General features: G+C 38.8%; 1 long non-coding RNA gene across 1 annotated transcript in view; it reads right to left on the reverse strand.

Moving 5' to 3' along the window:
• Window positions 1-3,213: 3,213 nt before the first annotated feature.
• Window positions 3,214-18,944, reverse strand: part of LOC136794043 (uncharacterized) — a 51,919-nt gene continuing 36,188 nt past the window's right edge. Inside the window, exon 5 of the long non-coding RNA XR_010840222.1 lies at window positions 3,214-3,518. This is a non-coding gene — a long non-coding RNA (uncharacterized lncRNA). The remainder of the gene's footprint in view (window positions 3,519-18,944) is intronic.

Below are 18,944 nucleotides of genomic sequence, written 5' to 3' on the forward strand. Positions count from 1 at the left end.
CTACACAAAGAAATAAAGGTGTCTGGAAAAGAATAAATGAAGATAAACATAAAAAATATTTTTTTATATTTTAAATGTCCTAAAAGATAATTGACTATTTAAAGCAAAAGTAATAGCAAAGTATTATGGAATTATAGCATACAATAAAGTAAAATGTATGACAACTATGGCACAAAATTGGGAGAAAGAAAATGGAAGTATTACTATAAGGTTCTTAAAACTATACATGAAGTAGTACAGTATCACTCAAAGAATGATTTTAGTTAATTAAAAGGAGTATATTATGAACTCTAGGATCACTAAAATTTGTTAAAAAGTGGTACAAATAGGGCTTCCCTGGTGGTGCAGTGGTTGGGAGTCTGCCTGCCGATGCAGGGAACACGGGTTCATGCCCCGGTCCAGGAGGATCCCACATGCTGTGGAGCGGCTAGGCCGGTGAGCCATGGCCGCTGAGCCTGTGCGTCCGGAGCCTGTGCTCCACAATGGGAGAGGCCACAACAGTGAGAGGCCCGCATACTGCAAAAAAAAAAAAAAGTGGTACAAATAAGCCAATAATGGAGATAAAATAGAATAATAAAAGATAGTCAATCCAAAAGTAGGCAGAAAAAGAGAAAAAAAAGAACAAAGAACAGATGGAACAAATAGGAATCAACTAGAAAAATGGTAGATTTTAATCCAACTCTATCATAATTATATTAAATATAAATTGTCTAAACACACAAACAACAGAGATTGTCAAATTGTCAAAAGCAAGACAATTACATACTGTGTACAATAAACCTATTTTAAAATTAAAGATAGAGGGACTTCCCTGGTGGTGCAGTGGTTAAGAATTGGCCTGCCAATGCCAGGGACACGGGTTCGACCCCTGGTCTGGGAAGATCCCACATGCCATGGAGCAACTAAGCCCGTGCGCCACAACCACTGAGCCTGTGCTCTAGAGCCTGCGAGCCACAACTACTGAGCCCATGTGCCACAACTACTGAAGCCTGTGCACCTAGAGCCCATGCTCTGCAGCAAGAGAAGTCACTGCAATGAGAAGCCCGTGCACTGCAACTTAGAGTAGCCCCCACTTGACACAACTAGAGAAAGCCTGCGTGCAGCAAGGGAGACCCAAGGCAGCCAAAAATAAATAAATTTATTTAACAAAAAAATAAAATAGAATCAAAGATAGGTTAAAAGTAAAACAATGGCAAGAGAATGAAAGACAAGCCTCAGACTGGGGAAAAATATGTGCAAAATAAATATGTGATAAAGAACTGTTATCTAAAATATACAAAGAACTCTTAAAACTCAACAATATGAAAACAAACAACCCAATTAAAAAATGGGCAAAGTATCTGAACAAACACCTCATCAAAGAAGATATATACAAGGCAAGTAAGCATGAAAAGATGCTCAACATTATATGTCATTAGGGAATTACAAATTAAAACAATGAGATACTAAATACTAACACCTATTAGAATGCTGAAAAACCAAACCACCACCAACACCAAATGCTAATGAGAACATGGAACAACAGGAACTCTTATTTATTGCTAGTGGGAATGAAAAATGGAACAGTCACTTGGGAAGATGGTTTGGCAGTTTCTTACAAAGCTAAACATAGTTTTACCATAGGACCCAGAAATTGTGCTCCTCGGTATTTACCCAAGTGAGCTGAACACTTATGTCCACACAAAAACCTGAACATAAATGTTTACAGCAGCTTTATTCATAATTGTCAAAACCTGGAAGCATCCAAGATGTCCTTCAATAGGTGAATAAACAAACTGTGGTATATCCATATAACAAAATATTATTTATCAATATAAAGAAATGAGCCATCAAGCCATGAAAAGACATGGAGGAATCTAAAATGCATACTGCTAAGTGAAAGAAGGCAATCTGAAAAGGCTACATAATGTATGACTCCAATTATATGACATTCTAGAAAAGGCAAAACCATGGAGATAGTGAAAAGATCAACGGTGGCCAAAAGTTCAAGGAAGGAGGAAGAATGAATGAATAGGTGGAGCACAGGGCATTATTAGATTAGGTCTGTTAAACTATTCAGTATGATACAGTAATGGTAGGTGAATGTCATTATATATTTGTGAAAACCCACAGAACTGTAGAAGACCAAGAGTGAACCCTATTGTAAACTATGGGCTTTAGTTAATAATAATGTATCAATATTTGCTGATGAACTGTAACAAATGTATCACACTAAGGCAAGATGTTAATAACAGCAGAAACTGTGTGTTTGAGGGGGGAAGGAGGTAAATGGGAAGACTATATTTTCTGCTCAGTTTTTCTGTAAACCTAAAATTTCTCTAAAAAATAAACTATTAATTTTTTTAAAGTAGGATGGGAAAATGATATATTAAGACACAATTAAAAGACAGCTAGAGGGCTTCCCTGGTGGTGCAGTGGTTGGGAGTCCGCCTGCGGTGCGGTGCCCCGATCTGGGAGGGTCCCGTGTGTGGGCCTGCATGTCCAGAGCCTGTGCTCCGCGGTGGAGGGGGATGCAGCGGTGGGGGGCCCGCGGACCACAAAGAGGAAGAAAAGGAAAAATAAAATAAAAAAAGACAGCTGGAGTGGCTATGTTAATACCAGACAAAATAGACTTCAGAAGAAGAAATAATACTTGGAACAAGAGGGATATTATATGATGAAAAAGGGATAAATTAACCAAGAAGATAATCTTAGTTGTATATACATCTAACAAAGAGTTTCAAAACACATGAAGCAAAAACTGCCACAACTGAGTGGAAACAGGATCCACGTTTGTAGTTAGACTTCAACACTCCTCAGTAATAGAACAAACAAAATAACTAAGGATATAGCAAATCTAAACAACACTATCAACCAACTTAACCTAGTTGATATTTATAGTACACTCAGCCCAACAACAACAAAATACACATTCTTTTCAAGTGCACATGAAACATTCACCAAGTATACCATAATTCTTTGCCATAAAACAATCCTGAACAAATTTAAAACCAAAATCATACAGGGTATGTCTCCTATGACAGAATAGAGTTAGAAGTAAAAAATAGAAACATTTGTGGAAAATCCCCAAACATTTGGTAATTAAGCAACATGCTTGTAAATAACTCATGAGTCAAAGTGGAAGTCATAAAGGAAATTAGAAAACATTTTGAATTGAATTTAAATGAAAACATAACATATTAAAATTTATGTGAAAACCATGACCAAGTGATCAAGATTTGTCACCAATAATAAGTAATGTCATGTTCCTCGAAAATGATACAATAAGAAGAGCACATTCTGTTCCAAAACCCGTAACTTTAGTCTAATCATAAGAAAACAGACAAACCTTGGGCTTCCCTGGTGGCACAGTGGTGAGAGTCTGCTTGCCGATGCAGGGGACACGGGTTCGTGCCCCAGTCCAGGAAGATCCCACATGCCACCGAGCAGCTAGGCCCATGAGCCATGGCTGCTGAGCCTGTGCATCTGGAGCCTGTGCTCCGCAACGGGAGAGGACACAACAGTGAGAGGTCCGCGTACTGCAAAGAAAAAAGAAAAGAAAACAGACAAACCTAAGTTGATGGCCATGCTATTAAATACTTGACCAGTATGCTTTAAAGTTTTTAATGCCATTGAAAACAAGGAAGCAATAAATGACGAAGACATGGTGACTAAATGCACTGTGGTACCCTGGATTGGGTCCTGGAACAGAAAAAGGACATTAGAAGAAAAGACAGTGAAATCTGAATAAAGTTGGGATCTTAATATTAATATACCAATGTTAATTTCTTAGTTTTGAAAAATATACCATGGCTGTATATGTTGTTAGCATTAGGGGAAAACGGGTGAAATTATATACATGGTAACTCTTTGTACTATCTTTGCAACTGTTCTATGAATCTAAAATTATCCCAATATAAAAAGTCTTATTAAATTTTTTGCATGATATAGCCAAAGCAGTGCGTACAAGGAATTGTCTGCCATTAATGTTTATATTAGAATAGAAGAAAAGTTTCCAATCAACAATCTAACCTTTGTTAGGTACAGAAAAAGAGCAAATTAAATGCAAAGCAAGCAGAAGGAAGGGAATTATTTGGTAAGGGCAGAAATCAATGAAACTGGAAACAGAAATAATAGAGACAACCCATGAAGTCAAAAGTCAATTTTCTTGAAAAAGATCAATAAAATACAAACTTCTAGTCAGACTGATATTGAAAACAAGAAGATACAAATTACCTATTATCAAGGATGAAAGAAGGGCTATCACTATAGACCACTCTGATATCAATAAATTCAACTTGGATGAACTGGAAAAACCCTACAAACTACCAAAAGCTCATGCAAGAAGAAATAAACAACCTGAATAATTCTACACTTATTAAACTGTATTCCAACAAAGAAAATCCTGGGCACAAATGGGTTCATTGGTGGATTCTACCAAACATTTAAGGAAGAAATAATAGAAATTCTACACAAACTCTTCTGGAGAAAAGAATAGAAGGGAACACTTTCCAACTTTTTTTATGAGGTCAGAATTACCCTGATAACAAAACCAGAGAAAAACACTATAGGAAAAGAAAACTACAGACCAACATTCCCATGAACTTAGACACAAAACTCTACAACAAAATATTAGCAAATAGAACCCATCAATATATCAAAAGGACAACATCATGACTAAGTGGGGTTCATCCAAGGAATGTAAAGTGAGTCCAACATTTAAAACTGATTTAATGTAAAAAATTCATGACATCAACAGACTAAAGAAGAAAAATGCTGTGTGACTGATTATGTCAGTAGTTAAAGAAAAAGCATTTAAGAAATTCAACCTCCATTTATGATACTGTCAGCAAACTAGGAAGAGAAAGAAATACTCATAACCTGACAAAAATCATCTGCATAAAATTTTTAGCTTATATCATATTTAATGATGAAAAACTGAATGCTTCTCCTTAAGATTGAAAGTGAGACAAAGATTTGCCTTCACCATTCCTATTCACTATCATGCTCTAGGTCATAGCAAGTGCAGTAAGGTAAGAAAGTGAAATAAAAGGCCTACAGATTGGAAATAAAGAAATAAAACTGTCTCTATTTGTAGACATGCTTCTCTACATAAAAAATTCTGAAACAATTTTAACATAGTTACTAGAATGAACTAATAGTTAAGCAAGGTCACAGGATAAAAAGTCAAAATAAAAAATTAATTGTATTTCTATATATTTTCAAGGAACAACTGGAAAACAGAATTCAAAAAAGGGTACCATTTATAATAGCACAAAAACATGAAGTATTTAGGCATAAATGTAACAAAATATGTAAAGGTTCTGTATGCTGAAAACTACAATAACAAAAAAATCTGATAAAAAATATCAAAGAAGACCTATATAATGGAGGCTGTGTTCATGGATTATAAGGCTCAATATTGTTAAGATGTTAATTCTCCCTCAACTGACCTACAGATTCAATGCAATCCCAATCAAAATCCAAGCACACACAAAAACTAGTTGTATTTCTTTCTCTTTTATTTTAGGCTAGATTTCTTTTTTTTTACATATTCATTTATTTGGTTGCACCAGGCCTTAGTTGCAGCATGTGGGCTCCTTAGTTGCAGCTCCCAGGCTCCTTAGTTGTGGCATGTGAACTCTTAGTTGTGGCATGCATGTGGGATCTAGTTCCCTTACCAGGGATCAAACCCAGACCCCCTGCATTGGGAGTGTGGAGACTTATCCACTGTACCAGCAGGGAAGACCTTAGTTGTATTTCTATACACTAGCAATGAACATATGAAAGAAAATTAAGGAAATAATGCCATTTAAAATAGAATAAAAAAGAATAAAATACTGAGGAATAAATTTAATCACAAAAGTACAAGATTTGTACACTGAAAACTACAAACCATTGCTGAAAGAAATTAAAGAAGACTTAAATACATTGATTGGGATGTCCCTGGTGGTGCAGTGGTTAATAATCCACTTCCTAATGCAGGGGACACAGGTTCAATCCCTGGTCAGGGAATTAGGTCCCACATACATGCTGCAACTAAGAGTTCGCATCACAACTAAGGAGCCCACGAGCCGCAACTAAGGAGCACATGTGCCTCAACTAAGGAGCCACTGAGCCACAACTAATGAGCCCTCGAGCTACAACTAAGGATACCAACGGCTTCAACTAAGGAGCACACATGCCACAAGTAAAGGAGCTGGCGAGCTGCAACTAAGGAGCCTTCCTGCTGCAACTAAGACCTGGTGCAACCAGAAAAAGAAAAAAAGACAAATAAGTTGAAAGACATCCCTTGTTCATGGATTGAAATAAAATACTATTAGGAAGGCAATACTCCCCAAAGAAATCTACAGATTCAGTTCAATCCCAATCAAAATCCCAATGGCCTTTTTGCATAAACTGAACAGCTGATCCTAAAATTCATATAGAATTTCAAGGTAACACAAATAGCCAAAACAATATTCAAAATGAGTTGAAGAACTCACATTTATTGATTTCAAAACTTAACAAAAAGCTACTTACCATTAAAGCAGTGTGATACTGGCATAAGAATAGACATATAGATCAATGGAATAGAACTGAGAGTCCAGAAGTGACTCCATACATCTGTGGTCAACTGATTTTTGACAACAGTGTGAAGGCAATTAAATGCAGAAAGAACAGTCTTTTCAACAAATAGTGCTGGGATAATTAGATATCCACATGCAAAAGAATGAAGTTGAACCCTTATCTTACATACAAAATTAACTCAAGATGGATCAAAAGCCTAACGTAAGCACTAAAACCATAAAACTCTTAGAAGAAAACACTGAGGTAAGTCTTCATGACTTTGGGTAGGTATGACACCTAAAGCACAAGCAACCAAAGTAAAAAGCTGATAAAATGGACTTCATCAAATTTTAAAAGCATTTTTACTTCAAAGGACACCATCAAGAAAGAAGACAACCCACAGAATGGGAGAAAGCAAATCATATTATCTGATATGGGTCTAGTATGCAGAATATATAAAGAACTCTTATAACTCAATAATAAAAAGACAAATAACCCAACTGAAAAATGGGCAAAGGGACTTCCCTTGTGGTCCAGTGGTTAAGAATCTGCCTGCCAATGGAGAAGGGTTTGATCCCTGGTCTGGGAAGATCACACAAGCCACAGAGCAACTAAGCCCGTGCACTGCAACTACTGAGCCCATGCTCTAGTGCCTGCGAGCTGCAACTACTGAGCCCACATGCCCAACTACTGAAACGTACGTGCTCTAGAGCCTGTGCACCACAACTACTGAGCCCACATGCTGCAACTACTGAAGCCTGTATGCCTAGAGTCTGTGCTCCAAAACAAGAGAAGCCACTGCCATGAGAAGCTCACACACCACAATGAAGAGTAGCCCCCACTCACTGCAACTAGAGAAAGCCTGCATGCAGCTACAAAGACCCAGTGCAGCCAAAAAAATTTTTTTTTAAAATAGGCAAAAGGGCTTCCCTGGTGGCGCAATGGTTGAGAGTCCGCCTGCCGATGCAGGGGACACTGGTTCGTGCCCCGGTCCGGGAGGATCCCACATGCCGCAGAGCAGCTGGGCCCGTGAGCCATGGCCGCTGAGCCTGCGCGTCCGGAGCCTGCGCTCCGCAATGGGAGAGGCCACAACAGTGAGAGGCCCGCGTACCGCAAAAAAAATTAAATTAAATTAAATTTAAAAAAATAAATAAATAAAATAGGCAAAGGATTTGAATAGACATATCTCTAAAGGATATACAAATGGCCAGTAAACTCATGAGAAGAGGTTCAACACCATTATCCATTACTGAAATACAAATCAAAACCACAATGAGATACCACTTCACAACCACTAGGAAGGCTACATATTTTATAAATAGGAAAATAACAAGTGTTCACAAGAATGTGGAGAAATTGGAATGTAAAATGGGGCAGCTATTATAGAAAATAGTTTGGTGTTCCTAAAAAAGTTAAACATAGAATTACCATATGACTCAGAAATTCCACTCCTGGGTATATAAAGAAAGAATTGAAAACAGGTGATTAAACAAAATTTTGCACACAAATGTTCATAACAGCACTATTAACAATAGTAAAAAAGTGAGGAACAATCCAAGTGTCCAACAACTCATGAAGGGATAACCCCGAATAGTCAAAGCAATCCTGAGAAAGAAAAACAGAGCTGGAGGAATCAGGTTCCCTGACTTCAGACTATACTACAAAGCTACAGTAATCAAAACAATATGGTACTGGCACAAAAACAGAAATATTGATCAATGGAACAAGACAGAAAGTCCAGAAATAAACCCATGCACCTACGGTCAATTAACATATGACAAAGGAGGCAAAACTATACAATGGAGAAAAGACAGTCTCTTTAATAAGTGGTATTGGGAAAAATGGACAGCTACGTGTAAAAGAATGAAATTAGAACATTCCCTAACACCATACACAAAAATAAACTCAAAATGGATCCAAGACCTAAATGTAAGGTTGGATGCTATAAAACTCTTAAGAGGTAAACACAGGCAGTACACTCTGATGTAAATCGCAGCAATATCTTTTTTGATCCACCTCCTAGAGAAATGAAAATAAAAACAAAAATAAACAAATGGGACCTAATTAAACTTAAAAGCTTTTTCACATAAAAGGAAACCATCAACAAAACGAAAAGACAATCCACAGAATGGGAGAAAATATTTGCAAACAAAGTGACCGACGAGGGATTAATCTCCAAAGTATACAAACAGTTCATACAGCTTAATATAAAAAAAAACCCAGACAACACAATCCAAAAAATGGGCAGAAGACCTAAACAGACATTTCTCCAAAGAAGACTTCCAGATGGCCAAGAGGCACATGAAAAGATGCTCAACATTGCTAATTATTAGAGAAATGCAAATCAAAATGACAATGAGGTATCACCTCACATTGGTCAGAATGGTCATCATCAAAAAGTCTACAAACAATAAATGCTGGAGATGGTGTGGAGAAAAGGAAACCATCCTATGCTGTTGGTGGGAATGTAAATTGGTACAACCACTATGAAGAACAGTATGGAGGTTCCTTAAAAAAACTAAAAATAGAGCTATCATATGATCCAGCAGTCCTATGCCTGGGCATATATCTGGAGAAAACCATAATTCGAAAATATACATATACCCCAATGTACACTGCAGCACTATTTACAATAGCCAAGACACAGAAGCAACCTAAATGTCCATCGACAGAGGAATGGATAAAGAATATGTGGTACACATATACAATGGAATATTACTCAGCCATAAAAAAGAACAAAATTTTGCCATTTGCAGCAACATGGATGCACCTAGAGATGATCATACTAAGTGAAGTAAGTTGGACAGAGAAAGGCAAATATCATATGGTATCACTCATATGTGGAATCTAATTTTACAAAATGATACAAATGAACTTATTTACAAAACAGAAACAGACTTACTGATATCGAAAACAAACTTATGGTTACCAAAGGGGAAACATAGGGGGGAGGGATAAATCAGGAGCTTGGGATTAATATACACACACTCCTATATACAAAATAGATAATCAACAAGGACCTACTGTATAGCATGGGAACTCTACTCAATATTTGATAATAACCTATCTAGGAAAATAATCTGAAAAAGAATGAATACATGTATATGTATAACTGAATCACTTTTCTGTACACCTGAAACTAACATAACATTGTAAATCAACTATGCTCCAATAAAATTTTTTTAAACTCATGAATGGATAAATAAATGGATGTAATAAAATGTAATAAATATATAAATAAATAAAATGTAATACATATATCCATATGTGTTAGTTTTCTAGTACTGGCATAACAAATTATCATAAACTGGGTAGCTTAAAACAACAGAAATTTATTCCCTCACAATCCTGGAAGTGTGATGTTTAAAATTAAGGTGTCAGGGGACTACACTCCCTCCAAAGGCTATAGGGAAGAATTCTTCCTTGCCTCTTCCAGCTTTTGCTGGTTCTAGGGATCCCTTGGCTTCATTGGCTTCATCACTCCAATCTCTGCCTCTGTCTTTACATGGTCCTGTGCTTTTCTGTGTCTTATCCTCTTCTGTCTCTTATAAAGACAGTTGTCATTGGATTTAGGACCCACTGAATAATCCAGGATGTTCTCGTCTTCAGACTCTCAGTTTAATTGTATCTGCAAAGATCCTTTTCTCCAAATAAGGTAACATTCACAGGTTCTGGGAGTTAAGACATGGCCTATCTTTTTTGGAGCCACTATTCAACCCGCTGTATCATACAATGATATATTATTCAGCCAAAAAAGGAATGAAGTACTGATACATGCTGCAACATGGATGAATTTTGAAAACATTATGCTAAGTGAAAGAAGTGAGATACAAAAGGTATACACTGTATGATTCCATTTATGTAAACTTTCCAGAATAGGCAAATCCATAGAGACAGAAAGCACATTAGTAGTTGCCAGGGGCTGGGAGGAAGGGGAAATGAGGACTGACTACTTAATGTGTACAGGATTTCCTTTTGCATTGATAAAAATGTTCTGGAAATGGATAATGGTGGTGGTTGCACAACATTATGAATATACTGAATGTCAGTGAATTGTACACCTTTTAAATGGTTAACTGGTAAATGTCATGTATATTTTACCACATACACACACAAAATCTCATCACAATTTTGTTTCTAGAAATCAACAAGCTGGTTCTATATTTTATATGGAAAACAAAACAGTTAAGTTAGATATGACAATTTTGACAAAACAGAACAACATTGGAGTACTCACATTTCCTGATTCCAAAGACTTACTAAAAGCTACAGTAATCATGACATTGGGTTATAAGTGGAAGTATAAACACAAAGATTAATGGAGGGCTTCCCTGGTGGCACAGGGGTTAAGAATCCACCTGCTAATGCAGGGGACATGAGTTTGAGCCCTGGTCCGGGAAGATCCCACATGTCACGGAGCAACTAAGCCTGCAAGCCACAACTACTGAGCCCACGTGCCACAACTACTGAAGCCCATGCACCTAGAGCCCATGTTCTGCAACAAAAGAAGCCACCTCAATGAGAAGCCCGTGCACCACAACAAAGAGTAGCCCCCGCTCACCACAACTAGAGAAAGCCTGCGTGCAGCAATGAAGACCCAACACAGCCAAAAATAAAATTTAAAAGAAAATTTAAGGGCTTAAAGATGGCGGAAGAGTAAGACGCGGAGATCTCCTTCCTCCTCACAGAGACATCAGAAATACATCTACACGTGGAGCGTCTCCTGTAGAGCACCCACCGAACGCTGGCAGAGGACCTCGGACCTCCAAAAAGGCAAGAAACTCCCCACATATCTGGGTAGGGCAAAAGAAAAAAGAATAAACAGGGACAAAAGAATAGGGACGGGACCTACGCCAGTGGGAGGGAGCCGAGAAGGAGGAAAGACTCCCACACACTAGAGGCCCCTTCGCGGGCGGAGACTGCGGGCGCCGGAGGGGGAAGCTCCGGAGCCGCGGAGGACAGCTCAGCCACAGGGGTGCGGAGGGCAAAGCGGAGAGATTCCCGCAGAGGATCGGTGCCGACCGGCGCTCACCAGCCCGAGAGGCTTGTCTGCTCGCCCGCCGGGGCGGGCGGGGCCGGGAGCTGAGGCTCGGGCTTCAGTCGGATCCCGGATCCCGGGGAAAGGGCTGGAGTTGGCAGAGTGAAGACAGCTTGAAGGGGGCTAGTGCGCCACGGCTGGCCGGGAGGGAGTTCGGGAGAAGTCTGGAGCTGCCGAAGAGGCAAGAGACCTTTTCCTCCCTCTTTGCTGCCTGGGCGCGAGGAGAGGGGATTAAGTGCGCCGCTTAAAGGAGCCCTAGAACCGGGCGCGGAGCTGCCGAAGGGACAAGAGACTTTTTCTTGCCTCTTTGCTTCCTCGGGTGTGAGGTGAGGGGATTAAGAGCACCGCGTAGAGGAGCTCCAGAAACGGGCGCGAGCCGCGGCTGTCGGCACGGACAGTAGAGACGGGTGTCGGACGCTAAGGTTGCTGCTGCCACCACCAAGAGGCCTGTGTGTGAGCACAGGTCACTCTCCACACCGGCCCTCCCGGGAGCCCGTGCAATCCGCCACTGCCGGGGTCCCGGGATCCAGGGACAGCTTCCCTGGGAGAACGCACGGCGTGCCTTGGGCCTGTGCAGCGTCACGTCGGCCTCTGACGTCGCGGACTCGCCCCGCCCCCGTGCCACTCCCTCCCCCCAGCCTGAGTGAGCTGGAGCCCCCGAATCAACTGCTCCTTTAACATCGTCCTGTCTGAGCGAAGGGCAGTCGCCCTCGGACAACCTACACGCAGAGGCGGGACCAAGTCCAAAGCTGAACCCCAGGAGCTGTGCGAACAGAGAGGAGAGGGGGAGATCTCTCCCAACAGCCTCAGAAGCGGCGGATTAAAGCTCCACAATCAACTTGAAGTGCCCTGCATCTGTTGAAAACCTGAATAGACAACGAATCATCCCAAGTTGAGGAGGTGGACTTTGGGAGCAAGATATACTATTATTTTCCCCTTTTTTTTTTCTTTTTGTGGGTGTGTATGTGTGTGCTGCTGTGTGAGATTTTGTCTGTATAGCTTTGCTTGCACCATTTGTCCTAGGGTTAGACCGACCCATTTTTCTGTTTTTTTGTTTGTTTGTTTGTTTGTTTTTGTTTTTTTGTTTGTTTTTTAAAAGGAAATTTTTCTTCTTAATAATTATTTTTTATTTTAATAACTATACTTTATACTACTCTGTCTTCTCCCTTTCTTTCTTCCTTTCTTCCCTCCTTCCCTCCTTTCTTCCTTCCTTCCCCCTTCTTTCCTCCCTTCCTCTCTTGCTTCCTCCCTTTCTTCCTCTGCACCTTCCGTCCTTGCTTTCTTGCTTCCTTCCTTCATTTCTTCCTTCCTTTCTTCCTTCCTTCCCTCCCTCCCTCCTTCCTTCCTTTTTTTTCCTCTCTATTTATTCTACCTTTTATTTTGAGCCGTGTGGATTAAAGGTTCTTGGCGCCCCAGCCAGGCACCAGGGCGGTGTCCCTGAGGTGGGAGAACCAACCTCAAGACACTAGTCCACAAGAGACCTCCGAGCTCCACGTAATATCAGACGGCGAAAATCTCCCAGAGACCTCCATCTCAACACCAAGACCCAGCTTCACTCAAGGACCAGCAAAGAACAGTGCTGGACACCCTATCCCCAACAAAGAGCAAGACAGGTCTACAGCCCCATCCATTAGCAGAGAGACTGCCTAAAATCATAATAAGATTACCAACATCCCCAAACACACCACCAGACGAGGACCTGCCCACCAGAAGGACAAGATCCAGCCTCATCCACCAGAACAGAGGCACTAGTCCCCCCAACCAGGGAATCTACTCAACCCACTGAACCAACCTTAGCCACTGTGGACAGCCACCAAAAACAACAGGAACTACGAACCTGCAGCGTGCAAAAAGGAGACCTCAAACACAGTAAGATAAGCGAAATGAGAAGACAGAAAAACACACAACAGATGAAGGAGCAAGATAAAAACACACCAGACCTAACAGATGAAGAGGTAATAGCCAATCTACCTGAAAGAGAATTTAGAATAATGATGGTGAAGATGATGCAAAATCTTGGAAATAGAATAGACAATTTGCAAGAAACAGTTAACAGGGACCTAGAAGAAATAAAGAGGAAGCAAGCAACGATGAGCAACACAATAAATGAAATTAAAAATACTCTAGATGGGATCAATAGCAGAATAACTGAGGCAGAAGGACGGATAAGTGACCTGGAAGATAAAATAGTGGAAATAACTACTGCAGAGCAGAAGAAAGAAAAAAGAATGAAAAGAACTGAGGACAGTCTCAGAGACCTCTGGGACAACATTAAACGCACCAACATTCGAATTATAGGGGTCCCAGAAGAAGAAGAGAAAAAGAAAGGGACTGAGAAAATATTTGAAGAGATTATAGTTGAAAACTTCCCTAATATAGGAAAGGAAATAGTCAATCAAGTCCAGGAAGCACAGAGAGTTCCATACAGGATAAACCCAAAGAGAAACACGCCACGACACATAATAATCAAACTGTCAAAAATTAAATACAAAGAAAACATATTAAAAGCAGCAAGGGAAAAACAACAAATAACACACAAGGGAATCCCCATAAGATTAACATCTGATCTTTCAGCAGAAACTCTACAAGCCAGAAGGGAGTGGCAGGACATATTTAAAGTGATGAAGGAAAAAAACCTACAACCAAGATTACTCTACCCAGCAAGGATCTCATTCAGATTTGATGGAGAAATTAAAACCTTTACAGACAAGCAAAAACTGAGAGAGTTCAGCACCACCAAACCAGCTCTACAACAAATCCTAAAGGAACTTCTCCAGGCAAGAAACACAAGAGAAGGAAAAGACCTACAAGAACAACCCGAAACAAGTAAATGGTAATAGGAACATACATATCGATAATTACCTTAAATGTAAATGGATTAAATGCTCCCACCAAAAGACACAGACTGGCTGAATGGATACAAAAACAAGACCCATATATATGCTGTCTACAAGAGACCCACTTCAGACCTAGGGACACATACAGACTGAAAGTAAGGGGATGGAAAAAGATATTCCATGCAAATGGAAATCAGAAGAAAGCTGGAGTAGCAATTCTCATATCAGACAAAATAGACTTTAAAATAAAGACTATTACAAGAGACAAAGAAGGACACTACATAATGATCAAGGCATCGATCCATGAAGAAGATATAACAATTGTAAATATTTATGCACCCAACATAGGAGCACCTCAATACATAAGGCAAATACTAACAGCCATAAAAGGGGAAATCGATAATAACACAATCATAGTAGGGGACTTTAACACCTCACTTTCACCAATGGACAGATCATCCAAAGTGAAAATAAATAAGGAAACACAAGCTTTAAATGATACATTACACAAGATGGACTTAATTGATATTTATAGGACATTCCATCCAAAAACAACAGAATACACATTTTTCTCAAGTGCTCATGGAACATTCTCCAGGATTGATCATATATTGGGTCACAAATCTAGCCTTGGCAAATTTAAGAAAATTGAAATCGTATCAAGTATCTTTTCCGACCACAACGCTATGAGACTAAATATCAATTATAGGAAAAGATCTGTAAAAAATACAAACACATGGAGGCTAAACAATACACTACTTAATAACGAAGTGATCACTGAAGAAATCAAAGAGGAAATCAAAAAATACTTAGAAACAAATGACAATGGAGACACAACGACCCAAAACCTATGGGATACAGCAAAAGCAGTTCTAAGAGGCAAGTTTATAGCAATACAATCATACCTTAAGAAACAGGAAACATCTCGAATAAACAACCTAACTTTGCACTTAAAGCAATTAGAGAAAGAAGAACAAAAAACCCCCAAATTTAGCAGAAGGAAAGAAATCATAAAGATCAGATCAGAAATAAATGAAAAAGAAGTGAAGGAAACAATAGCAAAGATCAATAAAACTAAAAGCTGGTTCTTTGAGAAGATAAATAAAATTGATAAACCATTAGCCAGACTCATCAAGAATAAAAGGGAGAAGACTCAAATCAATAGAATTAGAAATGAAAAAGGAGATATAACAACTGACACTGCAGAAATACAAAAGATTATTAGAGATTACTACAAGCAACTGTATGCCAATAAAATGGACAACCTGGAAGAAATGGACAAATTCTTAGAAATGCACAACCTGCCGAGACTGAACCAGGAAGAAATAGAAAATATGAACAGACCAATCACAAGCACTGAAATTGAAACTGTGATTAAAAATCTTCCAGCAAACAAAAGTCCAGGACCAGATGGCTTCACAGGCGAATTCTATCAAACATTTAGAGAAGAGCTAACACCTATCCTTCTCAAACTCTTCCAACAGATAGCAGAGGGAGGAACACTCCCAAACTCATTCTATGAGGCCAACATCACCCTGATACCAAAACCAGACAAAGACGTCACAAAGAAAGAAAACTACAGGCCAATATCACTGATGAACATAGATGCAAAAATCCTCAACAAAATATTAGCAAACAGAATCCAACAGCACATTAAAAGGATCATACACCATGATCAAGTGGGGTTTATCCCAGGAATGCAAGGATTCTTCAATATACGCAAATCAATCAATGTGATACACCATATCAACAAACTGAAGGAGAAAAACCATATGATCATCTCAATAGATGCAGAGAAAGCTTTTGACAAAATTCAACACTCACTTATGATAAAAACCTTGCAGAAAGTGGGCATAGAGGGAACTTTCCTCAACATAATAAAGGCCATATATGACAAACCCACAGCTAGCATCGTTCTCAATGGTGAAAAACTGAAACCATTTCCACTAAGATCAGGAACAAGACAAGGTTGCCCACTCTCACCACTCTTATTCAACATAGTTTTGGAAGTTCTAGCCACAGCAATCAGAGAAGAAAAAGAAATAAAAGGAATCCAAATAGGAAAAGAAGAAGTAAAGCTGTCACTGTTTGCAGATGACATGATACTATACATAGAGAATCCTAAGGATGCTACCAGAAAACTACTAGAGCTAATCAATGAATTTAGTAAAGTTGCAGGATACAAAATTAATGCACAGAAATCTCTGGCATTCTTATACACTAATGATGAAAAATCTGAGAGTGAAATTAAGAAAACGCTCCCATTTACCATTGCAACAAAAAGAATAAAATATCTAGGAATAAACCTACCTAAGGAGACAAAAGACTTGTATGCAGAAAACTATAAGACACTGATGAAAGAAATTAAAGATGATACAAATAGGTGGAGAAATATACCATGTTCTTGGATTGGAAGAATCAACATTGTGAAAATGACTATACTACCCAAAGCAATCTACCGATTCAATGCAATCCCTATCAAATTACCACTGGCATTTTTTACAGAACTAGAACAAAAAATTTCACAATTTGTATGGAAACACAAAAGACCCCGAATAGCCAAAGCAATCTTGAGAACGAGAAATGGAGCTGGAGGAATTAGGCTCCCTGACTTCAGACTCTACTACAAGGCTACAGTAATCAAGACAATATGGTACTGGCACAAAAACAGAAATATAGATCAATGGAACAGGATAGAGAGCCCAGAGATAAACCCACACACATATGGTCACCTTATCTTTGATAAAGGGGGGAAGGATATACAGTGGAGAAAAGACAGCCTCTTCAATAAGTGGTGCTGGGAAAACTGGACAGCTACATGTAAAAGTATGAAATTAGAACAATCCCTAACACCACACACAAAAATAAACTCAAAATGGGTTAAAGACCTAAATGTAAGGCCAGACACTATCAAACTCTTAGAGGAAAACATAGGCAGAACACTATACGACATAAATCACAGCAAGATCCTTTTTGACCCATCTCCTAGAGAAATGGAAATAAAAACACAAATAAACAAATGGGACCTAATGAAACTTAAAAGCTTTTGCACAGCAAAGGATACCATAAATAAGACCAAAAGACAACCCTCAGAATGGGAGAAAATATTTGCAAATGAAGCAACTGACAAAGGATTAATTTCCAAAATTTATAAGCAACTCATGCAGCTCAATAACAAAAAAACAAACAACCCAATCCAAAAATGGGCAGAAGAACTAAATAGACATTTCTCCAAAGAAGATATACAGATTGCTAACAAACACATGAAAGAATGCTCAACCTCATTAATCATTAGAGAAATGCAAATCAAAACTACAATGAGATATCATCTCACACCGGTCAGATTGGCCATCATCAAAAACTCTAGAAACAATAAATGCTGGAGAGGGTGTGGAGAAAAGGGAACCCTCTTGCACTGCTGGTGGGAATGTAAATTGATACAGCCGCTATGGAGAACAGTATGGAGGTTCCTTAAAAAACTACACATAGAACTACCATACGACCCAGCAATCCCACTACTGGGAATATACCCTGAGAAAACTATAATTCAGAAAGACTCATGTACCAAAATGTTCATTGCAGCTCTATTTACAATAGCCAGGACATGGAAGCAACCTAAGTGTCCATCAACAGATGAATGGATAAAGAAGATGTGGCACATATATACAATGGAATATTACTCAGCCATAAAAAGAAATGAAACTGAGTTATTTATAATGAGGTGGATGGACCTGGAGTCTGTCATACAGAGTGAAGTAAGTCAGAAGGAGAAAAACAAATACCGTATGCTAACACATATATATGGACTCTAAGGGAAAAAAAATGTCATGAAGAGGTTAGTGGTAGGACAGGAATAAAACACAGACTTACTCGAGCATGGACTTGAGGATATGGGGAGGGGGAGGGGTGGGCTGTGACAAAGTGGGGGAGTGGCAGGGACATATATACACTATCAAATGTAAATTAGATAGCTGGTGGGAAGCTGCTGCATAGCACAGGGAGATCACCTCTGTGCTGTGTGACCGCCTGGGGGGGTGGGATAGGGAGGGTGGGAGAGAGGGTGATGCAAGAGGGAGGAGATGTGGGAGCATGTGTGTATGTATAACTGATTTAGTTTGTTGTAGAGGGAAAACTAACACACTATTGTAAAACAATTATACTCCAATAAAGATGTTAAAAAAAATAAAAATAAAAATAAAAATAAATTAAAAAAAAAAATAAAAATAAATAAAAATAAATAAATAAAACAAATGAGTTATAAACTTAAAAAAAAGATTAATGGAAAGGAATATAGAGACCAGAAATAGACCTATAGATTTATGATTAATTTATTTCAGCAGTGTTTCAAAGGCAAGTCAGTGGAGAAATAAGTGTTTTCAACAAATCGTACTGGAACATATGGTCATCCAAAAGAAAAAAAACCCTTCAATCCTCACACTATAAATATATATTTAATATAAAAATACCTCACACTATATAGAAAACTGGTTCAAAATGGATCATGGACATAAATGTAAAATCTAAAATTATAAAATTTCTAG

The sequence above is a fragment of the Kogia breviceps genome, chromosome 4 (genome assembly GCF_026419965.1).
Source record: "Kogia breviceps isolate mKogBre1 chromosome 4, mKogBre1 haplotype 1, whole genome shotgun sequence".
NCBI classification, from domain to species: Eukaryota; Metazoa; Chordata; class Mammalia; order Artiodactyla; family Physeteridae; genus Kogia; species Kogia breviceps.